Source organism: Nicotiana sylvestris, chromosome 5 (genome assembly GCF_000393655.2).
Source record: "Nicotiana sylvestris chromosome 5, ASM39365v2, whole genome shotgun sequence".
In the NCBI taxonomy this organism is placed as follows: Eukaryota; Viridiplantae; Streptophyta; class Magnoliopsida; order Solanales; family Solanaceae; genus Nicotiana; species Nicotiana sylvestris.
The window spans coordinates 63,037,706-63,051,616 of NC_091061.1; positions in this window are offsets into that span (position 1 = coordinate 63,037,706).

Consider the following 13,911-nt stretch of genomic DNA (forward strand, 5'->3'; position numbering starts at 1 on the left):
AATAAAAAAAAAAAAAGCAAATGAAATTCAAAAATATATTTTAGAACTGTTTATTTTAAAAAGAAAATCAATCAAAAAAAAAATGCTTCCTTTCTTCTTTTAATGTAGTTCATTGGACCGAACTACGCGGGTTTGATTCTCACCGGATGTGAGATACGTAGGCAACCCTCATCGGGTCCAACCCCACCTTCTCAAAAAGAAGGAATGTTTTATGTTTTTCGTTAATTCGTTTGTTTGTTATAAATGAAAATAATAGAATAATAGTCTATTTGATTGTTGCTATATATATATATATATAAAAAAAAGAATAGAAAATGGAAAAAGGGACTTCTCAAAAATATTTTGATTGCCCGAACTACGCGGGTTTGATTCTCACCGGATGTGAGATACGTAGGCAACCCTCATCGGGTCCAACCCCCATTTTGCAAAAAATGTCCTAAATAAATCGGGTGATGTCCAACCCCACCTTTTTCTAAAATAACAAATAATAAAAACATGTCAAAATTTTAATTTTGTCATAAGTAAGTCGGGTGGTGCTGTTTTGTCAAAAATAGCCGAATGTTCCCGAAAGGGACGCCGGAAGGCTGACTTTGCATAAAACGACCACTTTTGGGTCATGTTTAAGATTTGGTCCGGTTGACCCACACAGCCTTCAAAATCTTCGTCCCCGAGGCGCTGAAGGGCCGTGTTTACAACGCCAAGTCTTTTATTAATTTGAAAAGAAAAAAAATCAAAGAGTCAGCGGTCAGGGGAATGCCGTCTTTTGTCATAATAAGCCGAGCCAGCTTCGGCCGCGTTTTAAACCGTTCTTGTCGAGATAGCCTTAGAGTATCTTTCAGTTGTCGAAAGGTTATTTTCGTAAAAGAATGGACAAATTTGTAAAGTGTCATAAAATAATCCTCCCCGGCCTCAAAATTTATATGAAATTTGGAAGGGGCCACATTTGCAAAAAATAACCGTCTGGTTGCATTAGCAAATGGAAGAAGGAAGTTGGCCATTTTTTTTTTGAAGTTTGTAAAACTTTTGATTAAAATAGGCGGGTTGTTTGATTTTCAAGTTTGTAGGTCATCTTTAAACCTTTGAAACCCAGTTTGTTTTAATATGAAAGTGAAAAGAAAAAATGTTCATTATTGTTTATTTTATTGGCCCGAACTACGCAAGGTCTGATTCATGCGGGGTCATGATACGTAGGCAATCTCCATAAGATTCGACCACAATGAAAAAAAAAGAATGGAAAAAAGGAATGAAAAAGAAAAAGCGAGAAAAAAGGAAAAACAAAGGTAATAAATAAATAAATAAATATATATATATATATTGATAATAATAAGGACCGGCTGAGTCCATTCTAACATATTTTGGTTTTGAATTGTGAAGAAAGTTGAGGTGGTTGGTTTGTGCCTCAAAGAAAATGACAACTAACGTCGAAGCTGTTACAAGTGCTCCAGAGACTCAAAGTGGGAAGGTTCCTCGTCATGAGTCACAATTTGTGACACAACAAGAGCAGTACCACTCTCCTGAGTACCACTCGTACTCGTTTGATCTTGCTGCAAAAACTGAGAAGCCTGCCCGAAAGATGGTACAGGAAGAAATGACCCGAAGAGTGAAAAGCTTAGAACAATGGTTGGAAAACATGCAAGGGTTGGCAGGCCAAAAGAGTGTTGCCTTCAAAGATCTATGTATGTTCCCCGATGTCCACTTGCCGCCTGGTTTCAAGACTCCAAAATTTGAAAAGTACGATGGACATGGAGATCCCATAGCCCACCTGAAAAGGTATTGCAATCAACTGAGAGGGGCAGGAAGAAATGAAAAATTATTGATGGCTTATTTTGTGGAAAGCCTTACGGGAGTAGCCTCCGAATGGTTTATGGATCAAGACACGTCTCGCTGGTATGTCTGGGATGACATGGCACAGGCCTTTGTCAGACAGTTCCAATACAACATCGACATTCCCCCAGACCGCATGTCCCTTTCAAACCTGCAGAAGAAACCAAGTGAAAGTTTCAGGGAATATGCCATAAAATGGAGAGAGCAAGCAGCTCGAGTTAAGCCACCCATGGATGACTACGAGCTAATTACTGTCTTCCTTCAAGCGCAAGAGCCAGATTACTTTCAAAACATGGTGTCCGCAGTTGGCAAAACCTTCTCGGAAGCAATCAAGATTGGAGAAATGGTAGAGAATGGTCTTGAGACAGGCAAAATTATAAGTCAAGCTGTTCTTAAGGCCGCAACTCAGGCTGTCCGGGTTGAGTCAGATAATCTTAGCGGCACAAATGAGGAGATTGAAGAAATCATGATGACATCAGGGCCTAGAAGAGGTCCCAGGAGTACATCTCGAAGGTATGAGCAGCCTCCTCAGATTTTCTATGGCTCCCCTGAGCAGTATTATCCACCTCAGGACGCTCAATACTCTGTCGCTCCACCTCAATATGTTGTCCAGCCACCAAAGCACCCCAGGAGGCGAGCACGAGCATCACAAAATCTCCAGAAGTCTCCACAAAATTTTCGGGTGCCCTATAACCCACAGCCAAGCCAGTGGTATAAAGGTGAACAAAGGCTGAAAGATAATTTTACACCAATAGGAGAGTCCTATGAAAGCTTATTTGAGAAATTAAAGAATCATGACATGATTGCACCTATTCCTCCAAATCGTGTGGACCCACGTGCAAGAAGCTTTGACCCTTCTAAAAGGTGTGAATACCATTCCAATGTCCAGGGGCACAATGTTGAAAGCTGTCGGGATTTGAAAAGAGAAATAGAAAGAATGATCCAAGAAGGGCGGATTGTGATTAATAACAGTGACATGGAGCACTCGAACCTCCTCGAGAAATTGCCTGCGGAGGTTGATGAGGTTGAAGCTGGTAATATTGATGCAAGGCTCAGTGGCTAAAAGGCCAATTTTGATAAAGTGGGAGGACGTTTTATTCCTTGGTCAGCAAGAGAGAAGCTTGTGGTGGCTTATTTTGTTGTCATTTCTGTTGTCCGGATTATTAAGGTTGTAATTTGGATTTTGTCCTGTGTCAAACCTTCTTATCTTTCCATTTTGTCATAGCAATTTGTTTAAATTTTGTCCAGTTTGTGTTAGGATTTTATTCTGGTTGTTTTGTTTGTTTTGTTATTTAAACCATTTCACCGGTAGTCTAAATACAAAGTCCGGTCTTTTGTTAGTTCCAGTCGTCTTTTGTTTAGTCCTTTTATCATTTCATTCGATGCCGATTCTAGGAACATGACATGCGCACACACTTTGGGCCTAGTCTTTAAAGTTAATCATAAAACCCTGGAAAGGCAATCTGACCATTTAAAGAAAATAAGGACGGTTCGAGATTATTCAGAGCCCGAGTCATGTGGAACTGGGGCAAGTTAAGCACAAAGAAAACCGTTAAAAGCAAGGTTCGCCAAATTGGCATGAGGGTCGGTCTTGATAATGAGAGTGTCGCCCAACGGTGCTTAGAAATGACAAAGGAAAAATAAAATGTTTAACATAATTGTCAAGTCCAGCACCATCAGAAGAGACTACAAATTTAAAGTGTGTTGTTTGCACTTGGCATGTTTTGAAGACTGGAATGACGAAGGCATTTTGTTCTGCTACCCAAACACTTTATCCTTCGTTACCCTTTTTGAGCCTTATTTATTTTCTTTCATACCCCTCGTTCGGAGTTAGTAGCAACGAATAAAATACGCAAGCATGGCGGGTAAGAGAAAAGAAAGAAAAGAAAACAACAAAATAGGAAAAGAAGAATGAAAGAAAAAGAGAAAAAAAAACGACGAAAGAAAATGAGAAAAGAAAAAGAGAAAAGAAAAATGATAATAAAAAGCAAAAAAGGGAAAGTCAAATGAAAAAGAGGAATTGGGAACTACGTTTGACCTGATTCCTCAAAGAGGATACGTAGGCGCTTCACGGCTCGGTCATAGTTTTGGAAAGTTTCAAAAAATATCCCCAAGCAAGAAAACTGGGGCAGAGGTTGCGTTTGATGTAAATAAATCTAATTCCGAAGGTTGTAACTAATAACCCAAAAAAAAAAAAATTTTTTTGAGCCTTTTATACCCTTTCTTTCTAGCCTTATCCAAAACCCACATTACGGTCCAAAGAAAGACCTTCTGACCAGTCTTCAAAAGATGTCAAGTCAGACAAATAAGATTCTTACCGGCGAACATAACATTCTGTTTCCACAACAGAAAGGACTCTAATCTCCAACAAAAAGAGTCATGCCGGCAACACTCCAAATTCCCAGCTGGAAAGTGATACAAATGAGAGAGTCTTATTGGTGAAAACCTTCACAGGCACCATAAAGCGATAAAAGCTGAGAGAAAACCAAAATGAGAGAGGCTTGATAGTGAAAACCCTTCGGGCACTACAAGTTGAATAAGAGTGAGAATCAGATGGGGAATCGCCAATTGAAGATCTTGAAAGAGGATTGACGGTAAAGGATAGGCCACATACGCATGTCTTGGCCATTGGAGTCGGTATCTGCATTTGATAGGGTTTTTATTTATAGTTTCTTTTGTTAAAGAGTCATGTTTTTTTTTCCTTTGTCTTTTTATCCTGTTCCTTTTTATCTTTTTCCTTTCATAGAAAAATCCCCAATAGAGTCTGTCTGGTCAGAACAAGTATGAAATGACTTCGAATAGGCCATCAGCTTTCCAAAATGAGATCTGACTAGTACATCCAAGTGGTATAGTCAGCGAGGAACAAGCGCGAGGCCAGTGTCAAAATATATATCCCCAGCAAAAGGCCCATGAACAAAGCAAGGAAAGCAGTGAGCATGATTCGGCGAAATCCATACTAGACTAAAAGGTCGGGGAAATGCCAGTTGCCGAGCTATGACACAAAAGAAGAGGGATATCCCCAGCAGAAAGGGATTGTACACAGCAAATAGAATTGTCCCCAACAAGTTGTGCAACGCAAAGCAAGGAAGGAAAAGAGGAAAAGCCATCCCGTTGGGAGTATCACAACCAACCACCATGTTTTAAACTAACAATTTTGTTCGATTTGAAACAGGTAAAGGAAAATGGCATTGATGCCAGAACTGCATGCCACAAGGGATATTATCAAACTGGGGCAGAAAATTTTCCTTCCATTTAGAAAATTTCCTGGAAGTCAGGTACCCCCAGCTGATAACATTTTACCCCCCAATAGGTAAGTAAATCAAGGGAGGTAGTCTTTGAAGGAAGAAGCTCTGCTAAAAAAAAAAAAAAAAAAAAAAAAAAACAGGTTTCATTAATAGGAGACGCACTTCCTAGGAAAAAAGATAAAAGCCATCCCCATCTAAATAATCCCCAACAGTTTCGAGGGAGGACAACACAGGTAAGTAAATAATTCAAAATAAAAAAATTAAAAAAAAGAGAAAGCGAAGGTTTCATTAATAGGAGACGCACTTCCTAGTTTGAAATCGTTAGAGTTCACCCATAGGAGACGCATTTCCTCCTCGTTTTGTTTTAGTTTTACCCATAGGAGATGCATTTCCTCCTAAGTTTAAGTTTACCCATAGGAGATGCATTTCCTCCTAAGTTTAAGTTTACCCATAGGAGACGCATTTCCTCCGAAGTTTAAGTTTTACCCATAGGAGACGCATTTCCTCCTAAGTTTAAGTTTTAGTTTCACCCGTAGGAGACGCATTTCCTCCTAAGTGGTTGTTAAAGATAACAAACAAAAAAAAAAAAAAAAAACAAAAATGACCTAGTCTGATGAACCTTCTCCTAGGATCAAAATCTTAGTCCGATGAATTTTTCTCCTAAGATAGAGACCTAGTCTGACGAACCTTCTCCTAGGATCAAAATCTTAGTCTGATGAATCTTTCTCCTAAGATACCAAAAAGAAAAAAAACCTAGTCTGACGAATCTTTCTCCTAAGATACCAAAAAAAAAAGACCTAGTCTGATGAACCTTCTCCTAGGATCAAAATCTTAGTCTGACGAATTTTTCTCCTAAGATAGAGACCTAGTCTGACGAACCTTCTCCTAGGATCAAAATCTCAGTCTGATGAATCTTTCTCCTGAGATACCAAAAATAAAAGACCTAGTCTGATGAACCTTCTCCTAGGATCAAAATCTTAGTCCGACGAATTTTTCTCCTAAGATAGAGACCTAGTCTGACGAACCTTCTCCTAGGATCAAAATCTCAGTCTGATGAATCTTTCTCCTGAGATACCAAAAATAAAAGACCTAGTCTGATGAACCTTCTCCTAGGATCAAAATCTTAGTCCGACGAATTTTTCTCCTAAGATAGAGACCTAGTCTGACGAACCTTCTCCTAGGATCAAAATCTCAGTCTGATGAATCTTTCTCCTGAGATACCAAAAATAAAAGACCTAGTCTGATGAACCTTCTCCTAGGATCAAAATCTTAGTCCGATGAATTTTTCTCCTAAGATAGAGACCTAGTCTGACGAACCTTCTCCTAGGATCAAAATCTCAGTCTGATGAATCTTTCTCCTGAGATACCAAAAATAAAAGACCTAGTCTGATGAACCTTCTCCTAGGATCAAAATCTTAGTCCGATGAATTTTTCTCCTAAGATAGAGACCTAGTCTGACGAACCTTCTCCTAGGATCAAAATCTCAGTCTGATGAATCTTTCTCCTGAGATACCAAAAAGAAAAAACCTAGTCTGATGAACCTTCTCCTAGGATCAAAATCTTAGTCTGACGAGTTTTTCTCCTAAGATAGAGACCTAGTCTGACGAACCTTCTCCTAGGATCAAAATCTTAGTCTGATGAATCTTTCTCCTAATTTTTCTCCTAAGATAGAGACCTAGTCTGACGAACCTTCTCCTAGGATCAAAATCTTAGTCTGATGAATCTTTCTCCTAAGATACCAAAAAGAAAAGACCTAGTCTGATGAACCTTCTCCTAGGATCAAAATCTTAGTCTGACGAATTTTTCTCCTAAGATAGAGACCTAGTCTGACGAACCTTCTCCTAGGATCAAAATCTTAGTCCGATGAATCTTTCTCCTAAGATGCTAAAAAAAAAACATTTTTGAAAAAAAAAAGAAAGAAAAAAGAGTCATTTTCCTAAACCCAGGCGCCCACCTGTATAACGAGAGGAATACATTCCAGTTTTTATTTCAAGTGTTGAAATTGGGAGCCCGCCCATAATAACAGAGGTATACATTCAGTTCTTACTTTCAAGTGTTGAAATTGGGAGCCCGCCCATAATAACAGAGGCATACATTCAGTTCTTACTTTCAAGTGTTGAAATTGGGAGCCCGCCCCTAGAACAGAGGAATACATTTCAGTCCTTACATTTCAAGCATTGAAGTTAGGCGCCCACCTGTATAACAAGGGAATACATCCTAATCTAGTATTTAGTTCACTCTCAGCACTGCATCAGTAGTATCAGTGGGCTACGATTTTGCTAACGACTCACAAACCTTCCCAGTGCAAACTGGGTTAGGAAATTTTGTTTGTTTTGTTTGTTTTGATTGTCAGGGGCCTGCCTGTAGAGCAGAAGATTGTTATATGTCAAAGATTGAAGAAGTTAGGGGTCCGCCTGTAGGAACAGCGGGATCGTTCAAAGTCAAGCCGTAACCCATTGGAAGGCAGAAAGCCACAACAAAAATCCCCTGCACTCAATCCAAGATAGAAGCAACAAGAATCTCGCCCCAAGAATGCGAGTCAACAGTCTGAGAGGGTCAACAAAAGCTAGTCACAAAAACAAAAAGAAAAAAAAAGAAGAAAAAGAAAAAAGAGAAAAATGAATGAATCCGAAGCACGGATGTGGAGAACAAATGTGATCTGCTCAAGAACTAGCGCCTACAACTAGCAAGTATCAAGGTTCAAATCCAAAGTCTGTATGAAGCACCATTCAAGACTCAAGACCAAGTTTCAGAAGACTTAAGAGATAGGAATCCTTGTAACTAGTAGTTGATAGGCTTAGTTAGTCTTTTTCAGTTTTCAGTTTTGTTGTAACGACAGGACCGCGGACCGGAACCTCAACGGAACGGCACCTCGATCGGCTCTTCACCTCGGTACCCTCTACTATCTCTCTCATTCCCGAACTACACGTGGCCTGATTCCTGTATAACCAAGGATATGTAGGCAGCTCAGATACCAGGGCCCGGTCACATTCCCTTCCTTTCCTTAAGTGTAGTCCGTCCAAGTAATGGTCGGGTCAAAAACACGGCTAGTCGTTCTTTGTCGGAAAACTCTTCGTGTTTCCAGTCAAAGAGGGCAGCTGTAAGCACGTGATTTTTGACCCTCCCCGGGAATTTTTACGTCCTTAAGCTTAAATATCTAATTTAGGACTAGTATAGCCATTTTAACTATTTTTACTTTATTTCGTTGCAAAAGAAATTTCAAAAAATATATATATAAATTTTAGTTTATGTATCTCTCATAAACTTGAAAAATACAAAAAAAATTGTACTTTATTTTTGTACTTTATAATTTCGAAAATTACAAAAAAAATATATAATTAAGGTTTTGTAGTCATTTTAATTTGGAAAAAAATACAAAAAATATTACCTCATATTTTATCTTAATATTTAGAAACGAAAATTACAAAAATAGTTTTATTAATATTTTGTAGCTATTTTAAATCCTTAAAAAATATTTAAAAAGATATAGTTTTGTTAAATACTAGTCTTATTTTTGGTAGTTATTTTGCTTACATAGGACTAGTTAAGCAACGTGTTCCTATTTCTCGGGTCCTGGCAAAAGAATAATATTCGGGTTTAAACTACCGGGTTTTAGGCCTAATTTTCGGACCTAGCCCATAATAAACCGTGTCCAGGACACGTGGGAAACCCCACCACGCGTGGGGGACATATGCCTCGAACCCCACCACGCGTGGGGCTCATTTTTATGGGCATTGAAACACGGACGAGGAGGGATTTTGAGGATTTTTAAAAAAAAAAAAAAGAAAAAAAAAAGAAAACAACGTACTGTTTATCTTCTTCTTCTTAAGAAGAAGAAGCAGAAGAAAACGGGGAGGAGAAAAACGAAAAAAAAAAACGAAACCTAGAGAGAACGAACCAACGAAAAACCCCACGTCCAACCACCCCCGTCACCTTCCCCAGCTCCCTCTCCGCCACCTGACCAGCTCCCCCATCGGCTCCCTCATCCCCTCCGATAACCCCCCCCCCACACGTACCAGCTCCGTCGAGCTGCTGCTCGCTGCATCGCCATCCCCACGAACCAACGAAAAACCCCACGTCCAACCACCCCCGTCGTCGCTGCCCCCAGCTTCACTCCTTCTCCACCATAACCAACACCCAAACACCATTACCTCGTCCCCAGCTGCTCGTCGAAACTGCGTCGGCATCCTCACCTTCCCGTCGACCACTGCCCATCGAACTCCACAACTAACCAGAAAAAACCCTACCCATCAACCACTGTAACCAGCCCCCCCACTCCCTCACGTCGTCATTGGCACCAACCACCCGTAGCAGCGTCGACCACTCTCCGAACAACCATCCCTCCTCCTCCTAGTTTCATCGTAGACCCCATTGCTACGTTGGTCGAGCGGCAGCCATTGTCTTTGTTGTTCGTTTTCAGCATGTCCGTCAAACAACAGCCCACGATCACCTACTGCCCAGCATCGTCCAAAACCACTGGCGTACACCACCAAACAGGTCCGTCAGTAAGGTCGAGTTGAAGTCGAGTTCCAGTCCAAAGTCCAAAAGTTGAGTCGAGGTCCGGTTCGTCGAGTGTGCTCCGGGGTTTTCGTTGTCGTTCCGCGTCCAGTGAGGTCTGGTTTGAATTCCGTCGGGGTCGTGTTTGTCGTCCTGAGTTTGTCGAGGTTCAAAGGTTAGTAAACTTCAAGCATTAGATAAGGAAATGTTACGTTGAATGTTCGAATATGCAATATACAAATTGATGTGATAATGTTCTGCTTATGTTTTCACCATATGCGTTTTGTTCATTTTTGGTGTTACGTATTTTTGTTTATTTGATATCATTTAATTAAGTAGGGTTAGTTGTTCCATGACACAGTGTAACGTTAATTTGTTCGTCTTTTCTCTTGCTTAGTTCATTCGGACAAAACTAGCATTACTTGTTGTTATTACTTCCAAAACACTCATCTTGCTAGATTCCTTTTATTAAAATTGTAACGAGTTATGAGATTTTAGTTGTAAAGAAGCTGTAAGGTTTAGTATGGTTAAAAGCGTAAAAATGGCATCCCTTTAAAAATATAAAAAAAATAAATAAAAAAATAAAAAAAATAAATAAATAATAATAATAAAAAATAAAATGAGACGAGCCTCGCCAAATAAAAGGGACAAATTGCGGGGCCCTCACAAAGTATATGTATTAAATACTTAGATTCCGGGATGGGTCGTTTAGCAAATTTCACGGCCCTACCCCAAAATAATAATGCGCTAGTTGTTTTAGGCGCGCCTTTAATAATGTTATCTCCCTAAGCTCGGGTGCACATTTATGTGACCCAAATCCAAATCTCAACGGAGTCGAAATATGTCTCTAGTCACGGGCGCACTGATTGTGGCGTGGCCCGAGATGCATTTCCATGACGTTGCAAATTCTTTAAAAAATAAGAATGAGATGAGCCTCGCCGAATAAAAATACAAATTGCGGGGCCCTCAGTAAATACTTGTTTAAAATTACTTAGAATTCAGGAGGGTCGTTTAGCGAATTTCGCGGCCTCCGCAAAAATAATAACGCGATAGTCTCTTTAGGCGCGTGTTTAATAATTCACTTTCTTAAGCTCGGGTGCGCATTTCATGCGACCCAAATCCAAATCCTAAAACATCAAATAAAATATGTTTCGGATTGTGGGTGCATTTCATGTGACACAGTCCAAAGATATATTTTAAGCGATGTTCACATTCTTATAAAACAATAATAATAAAGCGGTTAAAAGATAAATTTGCACATAAGTTCATATTGTATTAAAAATCAGATAAATAAGCCAAATATAACAGTTGAGCGACCGTGCTAGAACCACGGAACTCGGGAATGCCTAACACCTTCTCCCGGGTTAACAGAATTCCTTATCTAGATTTCTGGTACGCAGACTGTAATATAGAGTCATTCTTTCCTCGATTCGGGATTAAAATTGGTGACTTGGGACACCCTAAATCTCCCAAGTGGCGACTCTGAAATAAATAAATAAATCCCGTTTCGATTGTCCTTTAATTGGAAAAAACTCCCCTGCGCCCCCGGGCGCGGAAAAAGGAGGTGTGACACCAAGGTAATTGGAATGGTGGTAACAACCAAGGGAATTGGAATTCAAATAACCAAGGTAATTGGAATGGTGGTAACAACCAAGGGAATTAAAACAATCAAAACAATCAAGGTAATTGGAATGATCAAAATAACCAAGGCAATTGGAGTGACAATAAGCAAGGATATTGGGGAGGCAACAACCAAGGAGGGTGGAACAATAACCACGGCAATCGGGGGGCGGGCTGTCAAAGGCCCCGTGATGTATCAACAACCGAACAACCCGCCTTATTATCCTTCCCATGGTCAAAGTTCTTCTAACAATGAGATGGGACTAATTGAGAACATGTTCAAACAAATGATGGAGAAAAATGCCGACTCCGATGATCAACTAGCATCTCACAACACTTCAATTCATAATTTGAAAGTTCAATTGGGGCAAATCTCGCAAGCTTTACACACTCGTCCTAAGGGAACACTACCAAGTGACACGGTGGTGAACCCAAAGGGTGGGAACAATATGTGACATGCCATGACTGTTACTATAAGGAGTGGAAAAGGTGGGTATGCAACCACCTCAAGTAAAAAAAAATTGTGGATGATGAGCAAGTGGTACAAGAAGATGAGATCCCGAACAATGAGGTGCAAGAAAGTGATGAAGTGAGGATCAATATTAATGACAATGTGGAGGAGACTCATGAAGAAATGAACTCGTCTATGGAGCACACTGTTGACATACCGGAACCGGTAGTGCCAAAGGCTAAGGCACCAATGCCTAGGCCTCCTCCTCCGTACCCTCAAAGGCTTGCCAAGCAAAATGACAAAAATCAATTAAAAAAGTTCATTGACATAATGCAGAGTCTATCTATTAATGTGCCATTGGTTGAGGATTTGAAGCAAATGCCTGGCTATGCAAAGTTCATGAAGGACTTGGTGACAAAGAAGAGGTCGATAAATTGTGAAACTATAAAGATGACTCATCATGTGAGTGCAATTGGGCACTCAATGGCTCCTAAATTGGAAGATCCCGGCGCTTTCACTATCCCTTGTACCATTGGAAGTGACAACTTTACTAAAGCTCTTTGTGATTTTGGGGAAAGTATCAATTTGATGCCCTATTTGGTTTTTAAGACATAGGGAATTGGGTAACCAAGACACACATCTATGAGATTACAAATGGCGGATCGTACCATGAAGAGACCATTGGGTATAATTGATGATGTGTTGGTTCGTGTTGATAAATTCATTCTTCTAGAGGACTTTGTTATTCTTGATTGTGAGGTTGATTATGAGGTGCCGATTATTCTTGGGAGGCCTTTTCTTGCTACGGGGAAGGCTCTAGTTGATGTTGAAGCCGGAGAGCTTACTTTTTGGGTTGGTGATGAGAAAGTGGTTTTCCATGTGTGCAAGTCTATGAGGCAACCCAATAGCAATGAGGTGTGCTCTTTCGTGGACTTGGTGACCGATGTGATTATTGATGAAACACGTGTCGTGGTGAATGTTGATGATACTTTGGAGGCCATCTTGCTCAATTGTAATGATGAAGAAATGAAGGGTTATGTGGAATGTGTGAACGCTTTACAAGGAATGGGGTCATACACTTATGAACCCCACAAATTGTCCTTAGATCTTGAGAATAGAACCACTCCTCCAACAAAGTCTTCAATTGAGGAGCCTCCCATCTTGGAGTTGAAGCTATTGCCTCCACATCTTCGGTATGAATTTACCCTTCTTCTACTTTACCGGTTACTATTTCTTCTTGTTTGACTAATGTGCAGGTAGATTCCACATTGGCAGTGCTATAAAAGAGGAAGAAGGCTATTGGATGGACTTTGGCGGATATTCGGGGAACAAGCCCCGCATTTTGCATGCACAAGATCAACTTGGAGGAAGGTGACAAACCATCTATTTAACATCAAAGGAGACTCTATGAAGCCATGCAAGAGGTTGTTAAAAAGGAGGTCATCAAGTGGTTGGATGTCAGGGTTGTGTACCCCATTTCTGATAGTTCGTGGACTTCTCCGGTTCAATGTAACCCAAAGAAAGGGGCATGACGGTGGTTACCAATGACAAGAATAAGTTGATTCCGACAAGAACGGTGACGAATGGAGAGTGTGTATGGACTATCTCAAGCTCAACAAAGTCACGAGGAAGGATTATTTTCCACTTCCCTTCCTAGATCAAATGCTTGACAGATTGGACGGTTGTGCTTTCGATTGTTTCCTTGATGGGTATTCTAGCTACAATCAAATTTTTATCGCTCCGAAGGATCAAGAGAAAATTACCTTCACATGTACTTATGGTACTTTCACATTCTCACTGATGCCATTTTGGTTATGCAATGCACTGGCGACTTTTCAAAGGTGTATGATGGCTATCTTCACGGACATGGTGTAGGATTTACTTGAAGTCATCATGGATGACTTTTTGGTAGTCGGGGATTCTTTTGATGATTGTATAGCAAACTTGGATAAAGTATTGGCAAGATGTGAAGAAACAAACTTGGTGCTCAATTGGGAGAAATGTCATTTCATGGTTGAGGAAGGCACTCTCCTTGGCCACAAGATCTCAAAGAATGGCATTGAAGTCGACAAGGCAAAGATTGAGGTGATTTCTGAACTTCCACCTCCAACTTCAATCAAAGGCGTGCGGAGTTTCTTAGGCCACGCGGGATTTTACCGGCATTTCATCAAGGATTTCTCTAAAGTGGCAAACCCATTATGCAAGTTTTTGGAGAAAGATGCCAAGTTTCATTTCAATGATGATTGCATGAGAGCCTTTGAGTTTCTAAAGCTC